At 36.2% G+C, this 16,438-nt stretch overlaps 1 non-coding gene across 1 annotated transcript; it reads right to left on the bottom strand.

The window, feature by feature from the left end:
* Positions 1–14,372: 14,372 nt before the first annotated feature.
* LOC112753037 (small nucleolar RNA R71) lies at positions 14,373–14,479 on the bottom strand. The gene has a single exon (XR_003177439.1). It is a non-coding gene; the product is annotated as a small nucleolar RNA R71 (small nucleolar RNA).
* Between the last annotated feature and the right edge of the window lie 1,959 nt (positions 14,480–16,438).

Below are 16,438 nucleotides of genomic sequence, written 5' to 3'. Positions count from 1 at the left end.
CGCATGGGTGAGAACCGGAGGTTCTCAGTATGGTAACAGTGCCCACATATCTAACATGTAATGTCCTGGAAAAGCCGAAGGCAATGCTAGAACTTCCACCAGATAATTTAAAGCTTATAAACAGACTAAACCATAAATGGCGACTGACTAAAGATCTTCAGTCTAACTAACATTTCTCTTTCCAAATCCTGCAAACCTCCCAACCACCAGCAGTAATATAATATGGCAAACACAATTATATCAGACAAGGAGATATACAAATAGGAAGCAGATATAACATTTAGACAATTAGCAGGTAATATGCAGTCAATTAGGCAATTCCAAATAATTCACATAATATACATCTGATGAATGCCTGTCCTAATGGCTGATGAGTCTCATCTGTCGGTTATAAGACCAACCTGACAAGTCCTGGTAGCTAACCATTGGACTGTCCCTCTGTTGTGCATCCCCAACTCGAGTTATACTCAATCAAAAATCATAATTCATATCCAACACCCTCGCTGGTGTATATTCACGGGGGCGAGCTCATCCGGAACTTTCACAGTGTCCGGCCACACTTACGACATAGAGTCAGCAGAGTATCGAGTCTCCACCTGGAGCACATGGTGGCTAGCCATTGTTTTCTCCCAGAGAAACTCATATCTCAGATGGTGGAAGTGCAACATTCACAGTTCATTCAATAAGCATATATGCAATCATACTCAACCATAATTCAATAATAGCTCAGCCATAATACGGCAATAACTCAGCCATCCAGCGCATAATTCAACCCATAACGAGCCAATTCATTAACAATTACAGCCCTTCGACTCATGGAATATCAAGCACTTCCATATTCATCCTCCGTATCTCATACAATGATCCTTGATAATCATTCATCATTAATTCTCCCCTTTCTTCATTCACAAGCTACTACATTTGCTAGCCCTTCTTATTGCTAGGCATATCATCAAGTTTTAAGACATAAGGAGTGAGATCAGAGGTTTAGAAGTCTGAAATTTGGCTTTAAAAACTCAAAAATCAACTTTGGGATGAAAACAGGGTCACGCTTGCGGGTCGCCCACGCGCACGCGTGGAATGCCTCAAGACACAGCGACGTGTACGCGTCCCTCCACGCAAACGTGGATAGGAGAAAAACCAAGTGACGCCTACGCGTCAGCCACGCGTACGCGTGGGTGCGTTTTGTGCCCCAGGCACAAAACCAGCACAACTCAGACACAACTCTCTGGAATTTGGCTGGGCCAATTGAATTCGCTCATCGACGCGTACGCGTGGGCCACGCACACACGTGGGTAGTGAAACTTTGAAAACAACGCGTGCGCGCTGGCCACGCTTACGCGTGGGAGTGCATTCTGCCAAAAATTTTACTAAGTTAAAAAAGCTGCAGAATTCACAATTTCAAACCCCAATCTTCCGACGGGAATAACTTCTTCGTTTCAAATCATTTTTCACCCGTTCTTCAAACGACCTAAACATCCCGGATCCAATTTTATTTCTAAATAAGTTTGGCATAAAACGAGGATCCGGAGTCCAAGTTATGCTCCGTCAAAGTATGCTCAAAAACCACATTTTCATACAAAACTACAAAGTGCCATTTTCAAAACCAACCAATTCCAACCCCTTTTGAAATCAACCAAAACATACCAAAAATCAACTTCAAGCCTCCTCAACTCAAATGTTAACATTTTTATCAAAATCATAACCATCAACCCACTATATCAACCAATCTCATCACATAATCCAATTTAAAACACAATACCATGTCATATATATTTTCCTCATTCCAATTTCCAACAACACCATTTCCAATCAATTATCAATACATACATTCATCACCACCCTCATTCTCAACATGGTTTCACCAACATTTCAACCTCAACCAATCATCAATCATATATCAGAGCATGCATATCTCTCATGCATCACACCACCAAATTATCAATATTCATAATCACATATACGACCATACAATTTATTTCAACCATTCAACAACATCAACCATTCAAATCCTATCTTAGGGCCTCTAGCCTAAGTTTTCACACCACATTACATTTTAGATACAGGAAACCGAGATCATACCTTAGCCGATTTTTTCGCTCAACCCGGAGCACTTCCAAATCACTTTTTCACAAGCTCACCAAGCTTCAACACCTCCAAGAACAGATTTTTATCACACCAAAGCCCTTTTTCAAGCTTTCCAAAATCTCAATCAAGATTCAATATCCATATACACACTACCTAAGACACAAATATCACATTCAAATACAACAACTCAATACCCAACATCATAAGCCAACAAGTTTCACTAGGGTTGAGAATCTTACCGCATCCAAGGGTCAAGGAGACAAGATTACTCTTCTCCTTCAAGCTAGTTGGGTCCTATAACATCAAAGAGCCCAAAATCTCAACACTTTTAACCCAAAAATATGAATTTAAGGGATGAGGAACTGAACCAAAATCGTGGCTTACCTCAAGAACAAGGTAGTGGGTTTTGTAGAGCTCTTTGCGGCAATTGGAGCTCCGGATCAAAAGTTATGGTGGTTTGAAGATCAAACAAGGGTAGAACTTTGGAGAAGTGTTCTTTCCCTTTCCATTTCTTTTTTCAGCATGGGTGAGTACTTTTTGAGGAGAGAGAGTGCTGAAATAAGGGTTTTAGGTTTAGTTTGGTTAGGCTAAGGGCCCAATATAGGTTCGATTGGCCTGGTTTGGCCCGTTTGGTCCAATCTTCGGCCGATTTCTATAAAATTGATATCGAAATTCTCGTCTCAATCTCCTCTATCATATTAAGCCATAATAATCACATTTTTGGCTTTCTAAAATAAATTCTTATTTATAAACTATTTAGTCGTTAATTAACCAGGTTTTACAGTGTGTGCATCAATACATATATATACATTATATATGAAACATATTCCTTCCATACCGTTTTGGATTGCTTTTATATATATTACATGTTATGCATATATGTATACTGTTGGCCATTTATTATACACATATATATTATTATTCTTTCGATATATATATATATATATATATTTTGATACTCATGAAATTAATGATTTATTCTAAAACATTAATAAAATATTGCTAAATTTGGATTGTCTAAAGATTTAAATTGTGTGTGTCAATAATTTGCTGTAAAGTTAATTGATCATCTTTTAGGATATAAAGATTATTATGTATATGTCACTTATGCGAATATTAATCTATTCAAAGAAAGATTTATATTTGGCCAAGTTATGGGTACATATTAATAATATTTAGAAGATAATGCTCATTAATTTTATCGGATCAAGAATTTTTGGCACATGAGTTATAATCATATTTTCTTTAAGGTCTGAAAAGACACTATTAAGATTTAATTCCTTTTGGGATTTAAGCATTTTTTTTATTGTTACATAAGAAAACTAGTAAAAATTTGGATTATTATACCCACCTATTTTATAAATATTTAGTTTTGGAATAAATTGATTGAAAATTATGTTGCCAAAGTAGCCCATTTTGTGAAAATTGATTTATTTAAAACATTAGAAATATGGTGATATGTAATTCATGCGAATATTGGTCAATCCAAAAGAAAGTCTATATTTGGCCGATTTACATACACATATTAATGGTAAATATATGTTTGGGTAACTAATTAAGAATAAAGTAATGCTTATTATTTATGCGGACAATAATCGACCCAAAGGAAGTTTATTGTTCGGCCAAATAATAAGCATTGCACACTTCTGTTTATTTTTTATTAATTATGCGATCAATAATCGGCTCAAAGGAAGGTTATTGTTTGGCCAATTAATAGAAAATATATGCGGTAATAAATAGGTTGCGAAGTTTAAGTTTCCATGTGCGCATTCAGTCGGTACAAAGAAAGGCTTAATGTATGACAGAAATTTTGACAATATTTGATTACTGCAATGAGAGTATCACTTACAGTTAATTTTCTATCCAAAGATAAAAATTAATGTTGTTCTAGATATCTCAATATGGATTTTTCTCATTATTTAACTAATATTTACTGCATGTTCTTTTGTTCTAATACAGAAACTATGTTTTCAGCTACCAATGATTCTGCACAAATTAGCAGTATTCCTATGTTGAATGGTTCAAAATTTAAGGTTTGGAAGGATACCGTGAAGATTGTCCTCGGTTGTATGGATCTGAATATAGCTCTTTGAGAGAAGAAACCTACTTCTACTCCGAAAAATCTCAATGAGGTTAAAATAGAGAAGTGGGAGAGATCCAATCAAATGAGCATTATGATCATGAAGCGCTCAATGCCTGAGGCGTTTTGGGGCTCAATTACTGAGGATAAAGATACTAAACAGTTCTTAAAAGATGTTGAAAAATTCTTTACTAGTAATGAAAAGACGGATGCAAGTAGCCTTTTGAGCAAACTTGTCTCCATGAGGTATAAAGGTAAAAGGAACATAAGGGAGTATATTATGGAAATGTCTCATCTTACTTCAAAATTGAAAGCACTAAAGTTAGAGTTGTCTGAATATTTACTCGTGCATTTCATTTTGATCTTCCTTCTTGCACACTTTGGGTAATTCAAAGTGAGTTATAATACTATGAAGGACACTTGGTCCTTAAATGAGCTTATATCTCACTGTGTGAAGAAGAAGAGAGGCTACAGCAAGATAAGACTGAAAGTGCTCACATGGCTTCAACTTCTCATTATAAAAGAAAGCGTGATACTACTGCGGATGTACCTTCTCAGCAGAAAAAGGCTAAGAAATAGGATCAAGTTTCAACCTGTTTTTTCTGTAAGAAGGTGGGACACATGAAGAAGGATTGTACCAAATATGCCACCTGGTGTGTAAAGAAAGGTATAATTCTTACTTTCGTTTATTGTGAGGCTAGTTTAAGTTATGCACCGGTTAATACTTGGTGGGTAGATTCTGCTGCTACTACTCATGTAAGTATTACTATGTAGGGTTGCCTGTGGAGCCGACTGCCAAGTGATGCTGAAAGACACATCTATGTGACAGACGACAATATAGTTGCAGTCGAAGCTATATGAACCTTTAGATTATATTCCACGAGTGGATTTCACTTAGATTTATTAGAGACATTTTATGTAACGTCATTTAGACAAAATTTGGTTTCTGTTTCTTGTTTGGACAAATCAAGTTATTTTTGTTCGTTAGGAGACAATAAAGTCAGTCTCTTTTATAATTCGAATAATATTTGCTCTGGTCATTTGGTGGATAATCTATATAGGCTTGACCTAAATTCCTATAATAATGAAATACTGCAAACAGGTACAAAACGAAAACTAAATGAGAATTCGGCATCATTATAGCACAAATGCCTAGGTCACATCTCTAAACAGAGAATTCAAAGGCTCGTATCGGATGGAATTCTTGGACCCCTAAATTTGGCAAATTTTGAAGTTTGCATTGAGTGCATAAAGGGAAAAAGGACAAACGAAAGGAAATTAGGTGCTGAGAGAGTTAAAGATGTCTTAGAACTGATACATACCGATATATGTGGTCCATTCCCTACTGTCTCTTGGAATGGATAACAATACTTTATTATGTTCATAAATGATTACTCTCGTTACGGGTATCTGTATTTAATTCATGAAAAGTCCCAAGCCTTGGATGTTTTCAAGTCTTTCAAAGCTGAAGTTGAACTTCAACTTGAAAAGAAAATTAAAGCTGTCAAATCTGATCGTGGTGGTGAATACTATGGAAGATGCGACGGTTCAGGTGAGCAACATCCTGGACCTTTTGCTCTTTTCCTAGAGGAGTGTGGTATTGTTCCGCAATACACCATGCCAGGCAAACCTAGCATGAATGGTTGCAGAGTGAAGGAACCGAACTCTTAAGGACATGGTGAGAAGTATAATTAGTCATTTTTCCTTGTTTGAATCACTTTGGAGAGAAGTCTTAAAGACCGCAGTGCACGTCCTTAATAGGATGCCAAGCAAAGCAGTTAACAAAACTCCATATGAAATTTAGACTGGGAAAAGGCCCAGTATAAAGCATTTGCATATTTGGGGATGTCCAGCTGAGGCGCGACCTTATAGGCTGCATGAAAGAAAATTGGACTCAAGGATAATTAGTTGCTAGTTGTTGGTTACGCTGAGCGTTCACGGAGGTACAAGTTTTACAATCCTACATGAAGGTCTATTTTTTAAAATGGTAAATGCGAGATTTCTTGAGGATGTTGAGTTTGGGGGGAGGGGGGAAGAAAATACTAGGAATGTTGCTTTTGATGAGGATTTTATAACTGATAATGATCCGGTCTTTGTACCTATTATTATTCAAGACACAGTTATAGTATAAGAGCACAATGAGAATCCTACTGTAGATCCAGTTACAATACTATAGAACAATGAGAATATCATTGTTGCTCAAGATACTGCTACAAGACAGCAAAATAATGAGAATCCTCCTCAATCCCAACCCATATAGCAAGCTCAACAACCTCAAGAAGTGACATTAAGGAGATCCAACAGAGAAAGAAAAAAAATCCATCTATGGTCTCAAACAAGCTTCCTGCCAATGGTGTCACAAGTTTAATCAAGTCATTATCTCATATAATTTTGAGGTAAATATTATAGATAAATGTGTATACCGTAAGTTCAGTAGGAGTAAATACATATTTTGGTCTTATATGTTGATGACATTCTACTTGCCAGTAATGATATAGGCTTGTCGCTTGAAACTAAGAAATTTCTATCGAACAAATTCGAAATGAAAGATCTTAGTGATGTCTCTTTTGTATTAGGAATCAAGATACTAAGAGATCGCTCTCAAGGTATTCTTGGATTATCACAAAAGAACTATATCAAAAAAGATTTTAAGTAGATATGTCATGAAAAGTTGTAGACCAATGGACACACCCGTAGCTATAAGAGACAAGTTTAGTCTCAAGCAATGCCCCAAAAATGATATTGAGAAGACACCAATGCATGATAAACCTTATGTATCAGCATTAGAAAATTTAATGTATGCTCAAGTCTGCACACATCCCGATATATCATTTACAGTGGGAGTGTTGGGTAGATACTTGAGCAATCCGGGCATAGATCATTGAATAGCTGTTAAACGCGTAATGCGTTATCTAAAGAAAACAAAGGATTGCATGCTTACTTATCGGAGATCAGAAAAATTTTGGAGATCATTGGGTACTCTAATTCCAATTTCATGGCATATAGTTGTGAAACTTTGTCATTGAGCTTCGTATAATAGATGACATTGAAAGGCCATTAAAGATATTTTGTGACAATAAGTCAACAATATTATACTCCAACAACAATAAGAACTTGATAAAATCGCAAGTTCTTAGTTGTCAAGGAGAAAGGTTAAGAAAAACATATTTCTATAGAACATTGATAAGAGAATTATTGTCGTTTTAGAATCAATCAAAACAAGAATCAATTCGTTGGTAGCATAGTCCAAACCAATAATGAATTCTCCTAATCAAATGTCAAATATTCAAATTCAAAGTAACCAAGATCAAGAGTAATTCAACCTTGGGTCGTTCTTCCCTAGGAGTTGTAATGAAATGTACAATTATTGGCTATGAGAGAGAGCAGGGGGATTGGGAATGAAAGCAAGAGCAAGAAATGTAAATAGCAATGAATTGAAACAAGCATGCAAGGAATTTAAAGGAAGGCAATTAAAGGACTCTTGGCAAGAAGTGGGTAATCTAGGTTTCCTATCCTAGTTGTGGACCACAAACATGGTAATTGTGTGGAATCAATCCAAACTAGTCAATCCTCCTTGAAAATTTGTCAAAAGAGCATAATTGATCTCAATCCGTAAGTTCTAGTCAACTCACTAATTACTTAGTGAAAGACTAGCATTAATGAAAACCAAACCAATTAACTATTTTCACACAATGCGGAATGGATATCCACAACTCAATTCCACCCAAACACCCAATTTCTTAACCAAGAGTGAGAAAACTTAACATGCAAGAAATTAAAAGTCAAAAGCAATAAAAGTCAAAGCAAGTAAAATTAAAGTGCAAGAAACCTCTTGGCAAGTAATTGAGAACTAAGGCTACCTATCCTAATCATTGACCACAAACATATGATGATTATGAAGAGTTAATCCTACTTAGTCAACCTTACATCGAAGATAAGTCAAATAGGCATAGTTAATTTCAATCCCTAAGTCCTATGTTAACACTAAGGGGTCACATAGAGTCAAGGGAGACCAAATCAACTAACTACTCTAATGTATCAAACAAGAATGGACATCAATGACTCAAGGATCACCAAAGTCAACAATTTCAAGCCAAGAGTGAAGAAAAACTAAGTAAAGACTAAGCCAAGCATTTTATCAAATACTTGGTGTGCATGAAAATAAAATGATATTTAATTACATTAAAAATAAATTCTATCACTACCAAAGCAAGAAAATAGCAATAACAACTAAAGAAAGCAATAAATGACATGGAAACATAAATTTGTATTAAATGTAAATTAAAATAACAAGAGTGTCATAAAACATAAAAAGGACAAAATAAAGAAAATAATAAGAGAAATGAAGAACAAAGAAGCAATAACAATAAATGACAAGGAAAAGTAAATAAAAACAAGAATTAAAAGTAGAAATTACAAGAAATTAAACTAATAAACCCTAATTCTAGAGAGAGGGGAGAGCTTCTCTCTCTAGAGAACAACCTACATAATGCTAATCTAACCCTATTTTTTCCCCCTTCACATGGAGTGAGGCCTTCCTTCATATAGCACTCAATCAGCTTCAGAAAGTCCCAAAATTGGGCCCTAGAGGCCCAAAAATCACCCCCAGCGATTTGCAATAAATGAGTCATGCGCTGGGACGTGTGCGGATGAACAGGTGTGTGCGTCCGCACACATGCTGATTTTCTTCTTGTGCGTACGCACAGGTTGTCGTGCGTACGCACACAAAGTTTTGTGGCTTTTGTGCGTACGCACAGGTGGTTGTGCGCACGCACACTCCAACGTGTGCTTCGCCTTTGTTTCCTTCATGCTTTCTCGCTTTGTACATGCTTCCTTCCACTTTTGCCTTGCCAAACTTGCCTTTAGGACCTAAAATCACTCATCAAATATGTCATGGCATCGAATGGCATAAAAGTGGGATTAAAAATAACTAATTTAAGCACAAAAACACATGTTTTCACATTTAGGCACAATCTAGAGAGAAAACACAAAGCATGCTATTTGGATGAATAAATGTGGGTTTATGTGATGAAATCCACTCAAATCAAACCAAAATATACCGAAAAATATGGACTCATCAATTCTCCCACACTTAAACAATAGCATGTTCTCATGCTAATCACAATCAAAGGAGAAGGATAAGGAGGGAAAGCAATTTATTTAATGCAACTAACCACATGCATGCAACTATACTAAATACTATCTATCTATATCTACACTATGGTTCCTATTGAGTTTGGTAAAAACAAACAAAAGAATCTCAATCAATCCAAAATAGGAACTTAGGGGCAAGACAAGAAAATATAGCAATATAATCAATGTCCAAGGATTTGATTTGAAATTTTCAAATCAATTTCAACAACTTGCAAGAAGATACAAGATAAGCAATGGAAACATAGAATTGAGCGATTGAACCCCTCACAGGATGTGTTTACACTCTAGTCGCTCAGTGTTTAGTGCTTAATCACTCAATCCTCCTTTAATCATGTTTTCAAAGATTTTCAAGTCATCTAACAATCAACTAATATTTGATGAATGAATGCAAATATCATGAGGACTTTTGAGGGCTGTAATGGGGCTTAGGTAAGGGTAGGATTAATATGGTTAAGTGGGCTAATAGATTGGATCTTTGATTAGCTCAAGTATCCCACTTGATCCTATATCATCCCACATACATGACAAAACAACCTAACTTTCCATCCATTTCTTTTCTCACATTCACTCATGCATCCTTTTTCCAATTCACACACATATGCATCCTTTATTTACATTCTTATTTTCTTTTCTTTTTCTTTTTCTTTTTATCTTTTTCTCTTTTTTTTATATATATATACTTAACATCAAAAAGAGACGCATATGTTTCAAGTATAGAATGCATGAGTGTTTACCCATTTTTCCAAGTTTTCAATATAAGAACCCAAAATACTTACTACCAAAGTTTCCCACAAATTCCCCCCACACTTGACTAACACACACGCTCAAACCCAAGCTAATCAAAGATACAATTCAAGGACAATATTGGTTTTTCACATAGGGCAAATGATGTGCTTAAAATTAGAACAAAGGGAAATTAAAAGGCTCAAAAAGTGGCTTACAATGGTAAATACAAGGATTGGCCATATGGGTTAGTGAGCTATACAAAGATGGCCTCAATCATACTAAATGCAATCTAAAACAACAAATATAGGACATAAAGATTTCAAGCAAATCAAAGATCACAATCATAAAAGGAGTTTATAACACACAAGAACAAAATTTTGTGGTTGGAAAATATGCAACCACACAATTAAAGCTCAAATCTCACTTGGTATTTGTTCAAGCTCTTTTCTATGTTCCATAAAAAGATACTTCAAGCAAGTTCAAAAAAATAATTTTCAAATCTAATCAGTGGAATGACCAAAAAGAGATTTCTTGAAAATTCTTTGTTGTTTTACCAAAACTTATTTACTATATGTATGTATGTATGTATGTTGTGATGGATGCAATTTCAAAATCTCTCCTAGTTTTATTCCTAATTTTCAACAAGCAAAAATTAACATGAACAATTAGGACAAAATTGACTAGGCATTATACTATTCACATCATCCAATCACTACTTCTATCTATAAAATATATACTAAGGAAAAGATGCAAAAATGCAACATGCAATAGCTAGATATAAACTATTATATATATATATACCAAAGGAAAATGCGATGCAACAGTAAAAACACTCCAAATATATACAAGAAACCTACTAAAAGAAGTAAAAATAAAGTGCAAGGTGTTTGGGAAAAGAAAGTTTACACCACAAAATGGCGAATCCTCCCCCACACTTAAGCGTTGCACGGTCCTCCGTGCACAAACAAAATCCGAGGAGAATGTCTCTCAAGAGCTCCACCTTCGGTTGGCGGATGCGGGGGCATGGATTGTGTGGAGATTTTCGAGTCCATGTATGCTCGGCATCTCCCCCCTCCTCAGTATCCTCCTCCTCTCCCGGCTCCTTGCCTTTATGTCTCATCCTCAAAAAGAAGAGCAAAGTATAGTTAGGACTCATAGGGCAAGTAGCACAAAAGGGTAAAAGAGAAGAGTGAATAAGCATCTAATTGAGGAAGTTCGCATAGTGGTATGGAATACACACAACGGCCGGCTAACGTGGCATCCACACAATGAAAAAGTAAGCATGAGTTCCTCAACTAAATGGCCTAAGAAGCAAGCAATAAATGAGCATCAATCAAACACAAGTAAACTTAGGCAATTGCAACAAGAGTGAATTGAATTAAGAATATTGGATATTGAAATTGTGCAAGTGAAAGCTCAAGAGTGATATAAAATAGCACAATAAACAACGCCCGATCCATTAATAAAAAGGAAACTACTTATTCATCATGAAACATAAGGAAAAAGTCACATGGTATAGGTACTTGTTACAAAAAGTGATACACTTGATAGCAATCAAGTTAAGTCACTCAAACAAATGCAAAGCATTAAAAACAAGTACCGGACATGTGATCCATTTGATATGAAAATCAAGATGAACAAGTAATTTCAACTCAATTCACCAAAGTGAAAGTGCACAATTCAAGATGCCAAACAAGGATAAAGTTTAATGCATATGGTAGCTACAACATATGAATCAAACTCACAATTTATCTAGGCCTTTAAACAAGGATTTTAATGCTCAGTGCACATATTTATCAAATTTGAAACCAAATTCAAGCAAGAAGCAACCCAATCAATGTTAAACAAACACTTGCAACTTATTTATTTGTCAAACAACTAAACTAAAGCTAATATAATTACCAAAATAAAAACGGAATGCAAACAAAATGAACAAGAACAAGTAGAAAATAGGGTGAAAGAGAAGAAGAAGAGAGGAGAAAAGAGAAGAAGAGAAGAAAAGAGGCATAGTGAGAAAACAGGGGCATGCGCACGCACAGGGGTGTGTGCGTGCGCACACTATGAGGAAAGGGGAAGGTTTGCGAGCGCACCCGCTGATGCGTGAACATCTTTCTTATTTTTTCCTAGTGAATTTGCACTTAATTTGTTAAATTTAATCAAGAATTTATTATCTTTTAGCAACTATGGATGCTACTTTGAGTCTTGTGCAATTCTACTTATTTTAGGTAGCATTTGGTTGGATTTGATGGAGCTTCCGCAGGATGGAAAGGAAGCTTGCACAAATAGAATTAGCACAAAAATTAAAAGAGATAACCAGCGAGGAGCGACGCGTGCGCGTACCTGACGCGTACATGTGAAAAACGAATTTGCTCAGTGACGCTTGCGTGTACCTGACGCGTACGCGTGACATGCGAAGAAGACCATCGACGCGTACGCGTGACATGCGCTACATGCAGAAAACGCTGATTTAAATTCTGATTTAAACTTTATTTTTATTTTAAAATAGGAAAAGATATTATTTTAGTTTTAGAAAATAGATTTTAAATTAATTAGGATTAGATATAAAAGGGAAAAGCAACTTCCCTTCTGGGGGATTCCATTCCACCTCTACCAAAATACATTTTATTAGAATCCTTATTTTTCTCTCTGAACCATGAGCAACTAAACCTCCATTGTTAAGGTTAGGAGCTCTGTCTATTTGTATGGATTGATTTTATTATTATTTTTATTTTAATTCATGTACTGATTTATAATTCAAGAATTGTTTTCGTTATTTATCTTATGAATTTGGGTGGAACGGAAGTATGACCCTCTTTCTAATTGAGTTCTTATAACTTGGAAAAGCTCTTTACTTGAACAACAGTTTGAAAACATATTCTCCTAAGTTTCTAATTATCTGGATTTAACGGGATACGTGACATATAATCCTCTTATATTTGGGTAATTAGGATTTTTGTGGTATAATAACTAGAATTGAACTTTACCCTCTAATTGGAATTAATTGACCAAGGAATTGGCAGTTGATGAATTTTAGAGGAGACTAAAAAGGTCTAAGAAATTAGGGTTTAGTCATATATAAGTTGCCAGGAATTAAATCTTGCATGATTAAAATATATTAATAAGAAAAGTCAATCCGGAAAATAGATAACTCTAAAGCCTTAACTGTTTCTCCATACATATTTCACAACCTGTTTACTGCTTGCTTTATTAAATTTCTGAATTATTATTTAATACTTTTGAATACCAAAACACCCTTTTCTGTTTGTCCAACTAAGTAAATTAATCAACCATTGTTGCTTAATCCATCAATCCTCGTGGGATCAACCATCATTCACTTGAGGTACTACTTGGTACGACCCGGTGCACTTGCCGGTAAGTTTGTGGTTTTAAATTCCGTATCAAGTTTTTGGCGGCGTTGCCGGGGATTGACTGTGATTAACAACTATCAGTTGTTTGATTGCTTAGATTACGCGTTTTAGTTTTAATTTTTTAATTTTTGCTTAGTCTTTTCGAAAAAAATTTTTAATAAATAAATAGCACTAATATTTTTCCTTAATTTCTGAAATTGAGTTTGGTGTCACCTAGTTAATTTTATTTTAATTTGCTTGTTTATTTTCCCTGTTAATTTTTGAAATTTTCTGTCTAATTTCAGTTATCATTTTCGAAATTTATTTATTTATTTTATTTAGTATTTTTATTTTATTATTTTACACAGGTTACCTCACAGGGACTTTTCTGTTCTCTGACATAGAGAATCCCATCTTTTCTTGTCTTTTGTTTGTTTATGCGCAGGAACAAAAACAAGGAACATCTCTTAGACTTTGATCCTGAACCTGAAAGAACTCTCAGGCGATGTTTGCAACAAGCAAGACTTTACAAGGCTGCAGAATCCACTATGGATCCTAATAATGCTGTTAATGCCAATGTGGCAAATCCGAATTCGAATGAACCACAAAGGAGGGTGCTTGGCTCTTACTCTGCGCCTACTGCAGATCTTTATGGAAAAAGTATTGTGGTGCCTCCTATAGCTGCGAACAACTTTGAGCTGAAGCCACAATTGTTCACCCTGGTGCAACAAAACTGCCAGTATCATGGTCTTCCCCACGAAGATTCAAATCAATTTATTTCTAATTTTCTGCAGATTTGTGATACTATGAAGACAAATGGAGTGAACCCAGAGGTGTACAAACTCATGCTCTTCCCGTTTGCTCTGAGGGATGGAGCAAAGCTATGGCTAGATTCCCAACCCAAGGAGAGTTTGGATACTTGGGACAAGGTTGTTACTGAGTTTCTTACTAAATTTTTCCCACCAAAGAAGCTGACTAAGCTTAGGGTGGAGGTTCAGACCTTTAGACAGAAGGATGGTGAAACTCTCCATGAAGCTTGGGAGAGGTACAAGCTACTGACTAGGCAATGCCCTCTGGACATGTTCTCCAAATGGACCCAACTAGACATCTTTTATGAAGGCTTGGGTGAACTATCCAAGATGTGCTTAGATAATTCCGCAAGTGGTTCATTGCACAAGAAGAAGACACCGGAGGAGACTATTGAGCTGATTGAATTGGTTGCTAGCAATCAATATTTATACTCATCTAACAAGAATCCTGTGAACTCTGAGGCTCCTCAGAAGAAAGGTGTTATGGAAGTAGAAGCTCTTAATGCTCTTCTTGCTCAGAATAAGCTTATGTCTCAGCAAATAAGTCTACTTACTCAACAGATGGGGGCATGCAAGTCTCAGCTATCAACACCCAAAACTCATCCCAAGAGGTCCCTTATGACATGACAGGTAATTTTGTGCAAAATGATAATTATGATTATGCTCAATGCTCTTCTAAACAGGTCAATTACATGGAGAGTGGTCCTAGAAAACCCAACAATGATCCATATTCTAAGACATACAATCAGGGGTGGAGAAATCACCCAAATTTTGGGTAGAGGGACCAACCTCAGAGAGCTCAGAATTTCAACAATAATTTTCAGGGCGACTTCCAACAGAACAATTACAATAACCGCCAATTTCAGTCTCAGCAGCAACAACCACCTCAGCAGGCAAACTCTAAATCCCAAGAAGATTCTAATTGGGAGATGATGAGGAGTTTTATGCAGGAAACCAGAGCCTCCATTAGAAACTTAGAGGTGCAAATGGGCCAACTGAGCAAGAAAATACCTGAGAGGTCTGCAAATACATTTCCAGGTGATACAGTGGTGAACCCAAGAGAAGATTGCAAGGTTATTCAATTGAGAAGTGGTAAAATAGCTGGCTCTGAGACAAGGGCCAATGAAGAGCTAGTTGAAAAGAAATCTCCAGAGGAGAAGAAGGAAGAAGTGGAGCACGCCCCTCCAAAGCATGCAGATAACCCATTCCCTGACTCTCTTGACACGTATCCTACATTGCCAAAGGCTCCTGAATACAAGCCAAAAATGGCATCTCCTCAGAGGCTTCAGAAGGCTTCCAAAGAAAAACAGTTCTCTAAATTTTTAGATGTCTTCAAGAAGCTACAAATCAACATTCCTTTTGCAGAGGCTCTTGAGCGAATGCCTCTTTATGCTAAATTTATGAAAGAATTATTGACTAACAAGAGGAATTGGAAAGAGCAAGAAATTGTGGTGTTAACCAAGGAATGCAGTGCTATTATTCAACATAAACTCCCTGAGAAAATGCAAGATCCAGGGAGCTTTGTAATTCCTTGCACCATTGGAGATGTCACCATTCAGAGAGCTTTATGTGATCTTGGAGCTAGCATCAATCTCATGCCACTTTCAGTGATGAAAAAGCTTCAAATTGAGGAGGTAAAACCCACTCGTATTTCTCTTCAACTTGCTGATCTTTCTATTAAATTACCTGTGGGTGTTGTTGAGGATTTACTTGTGAAAGTATGACCATTTATTTTTCCTGCTGATTTTGTTATATTAGACATGGAAGAGGATGTAAGATCCTCTTTTATTCTTGGTAGACCCTTTTTAGCTACAGGAAGAGCTCTGATTGATGTGCAAAAGGGTGAATTAACCTTGAGGGTAAATGAAAAACAGGTGGTCCTTAATGTTTTTGAAGCTCTCAAGCACCCTAGTGATTCTGAAGGGTGTATGAGAATTGATGTTGTTGAACCGCTTGTTCAAGAAGTACTGGAAGCTGAGGTACTCGATGACATTCTGGATCCTATTTCTGAGTATGAATTAGTTGAAGTTGATGATTCACCACCCCAGAAGACTATGGTACACACGCCTAAAGCAGAGGAGGAAGCCCCCAAGCTTGAGCTCAAACATTTACCTCCTTCTTTGAAATATGTGTTCTTGGGTGAAAATGATTCCTATCCAGTGATTATTAGCTCTTCCCTGAAGCCTGAAGAGGAAGAGGCGCTTATTTTAGTGCTCAAGAGCCATAAAACAGCT

This window comes from Arachis hypogaea, chromosome 15 (assembly GCF_003086295.3).
Source record: "Arachis hypogaea cultivar Tifrunner chromosome 15, arahy.Tifrunner.gnm2.J5K5, whole genome shotgun sequence".
In the NCBI taxonomy this organism is placed as follows: domain Eukaryota; kingdom Viridiplantae; phylum Streptophyta; class Magnoliopsida; order Fabales; family Fabaceae; genus Arachis; species Arachis hypogaea.
The sequence above is the reverse complement of the archived record's forward strand: the minus strand, read 5'-3'. Positions and strand labels throughout refer to the sequence as shown.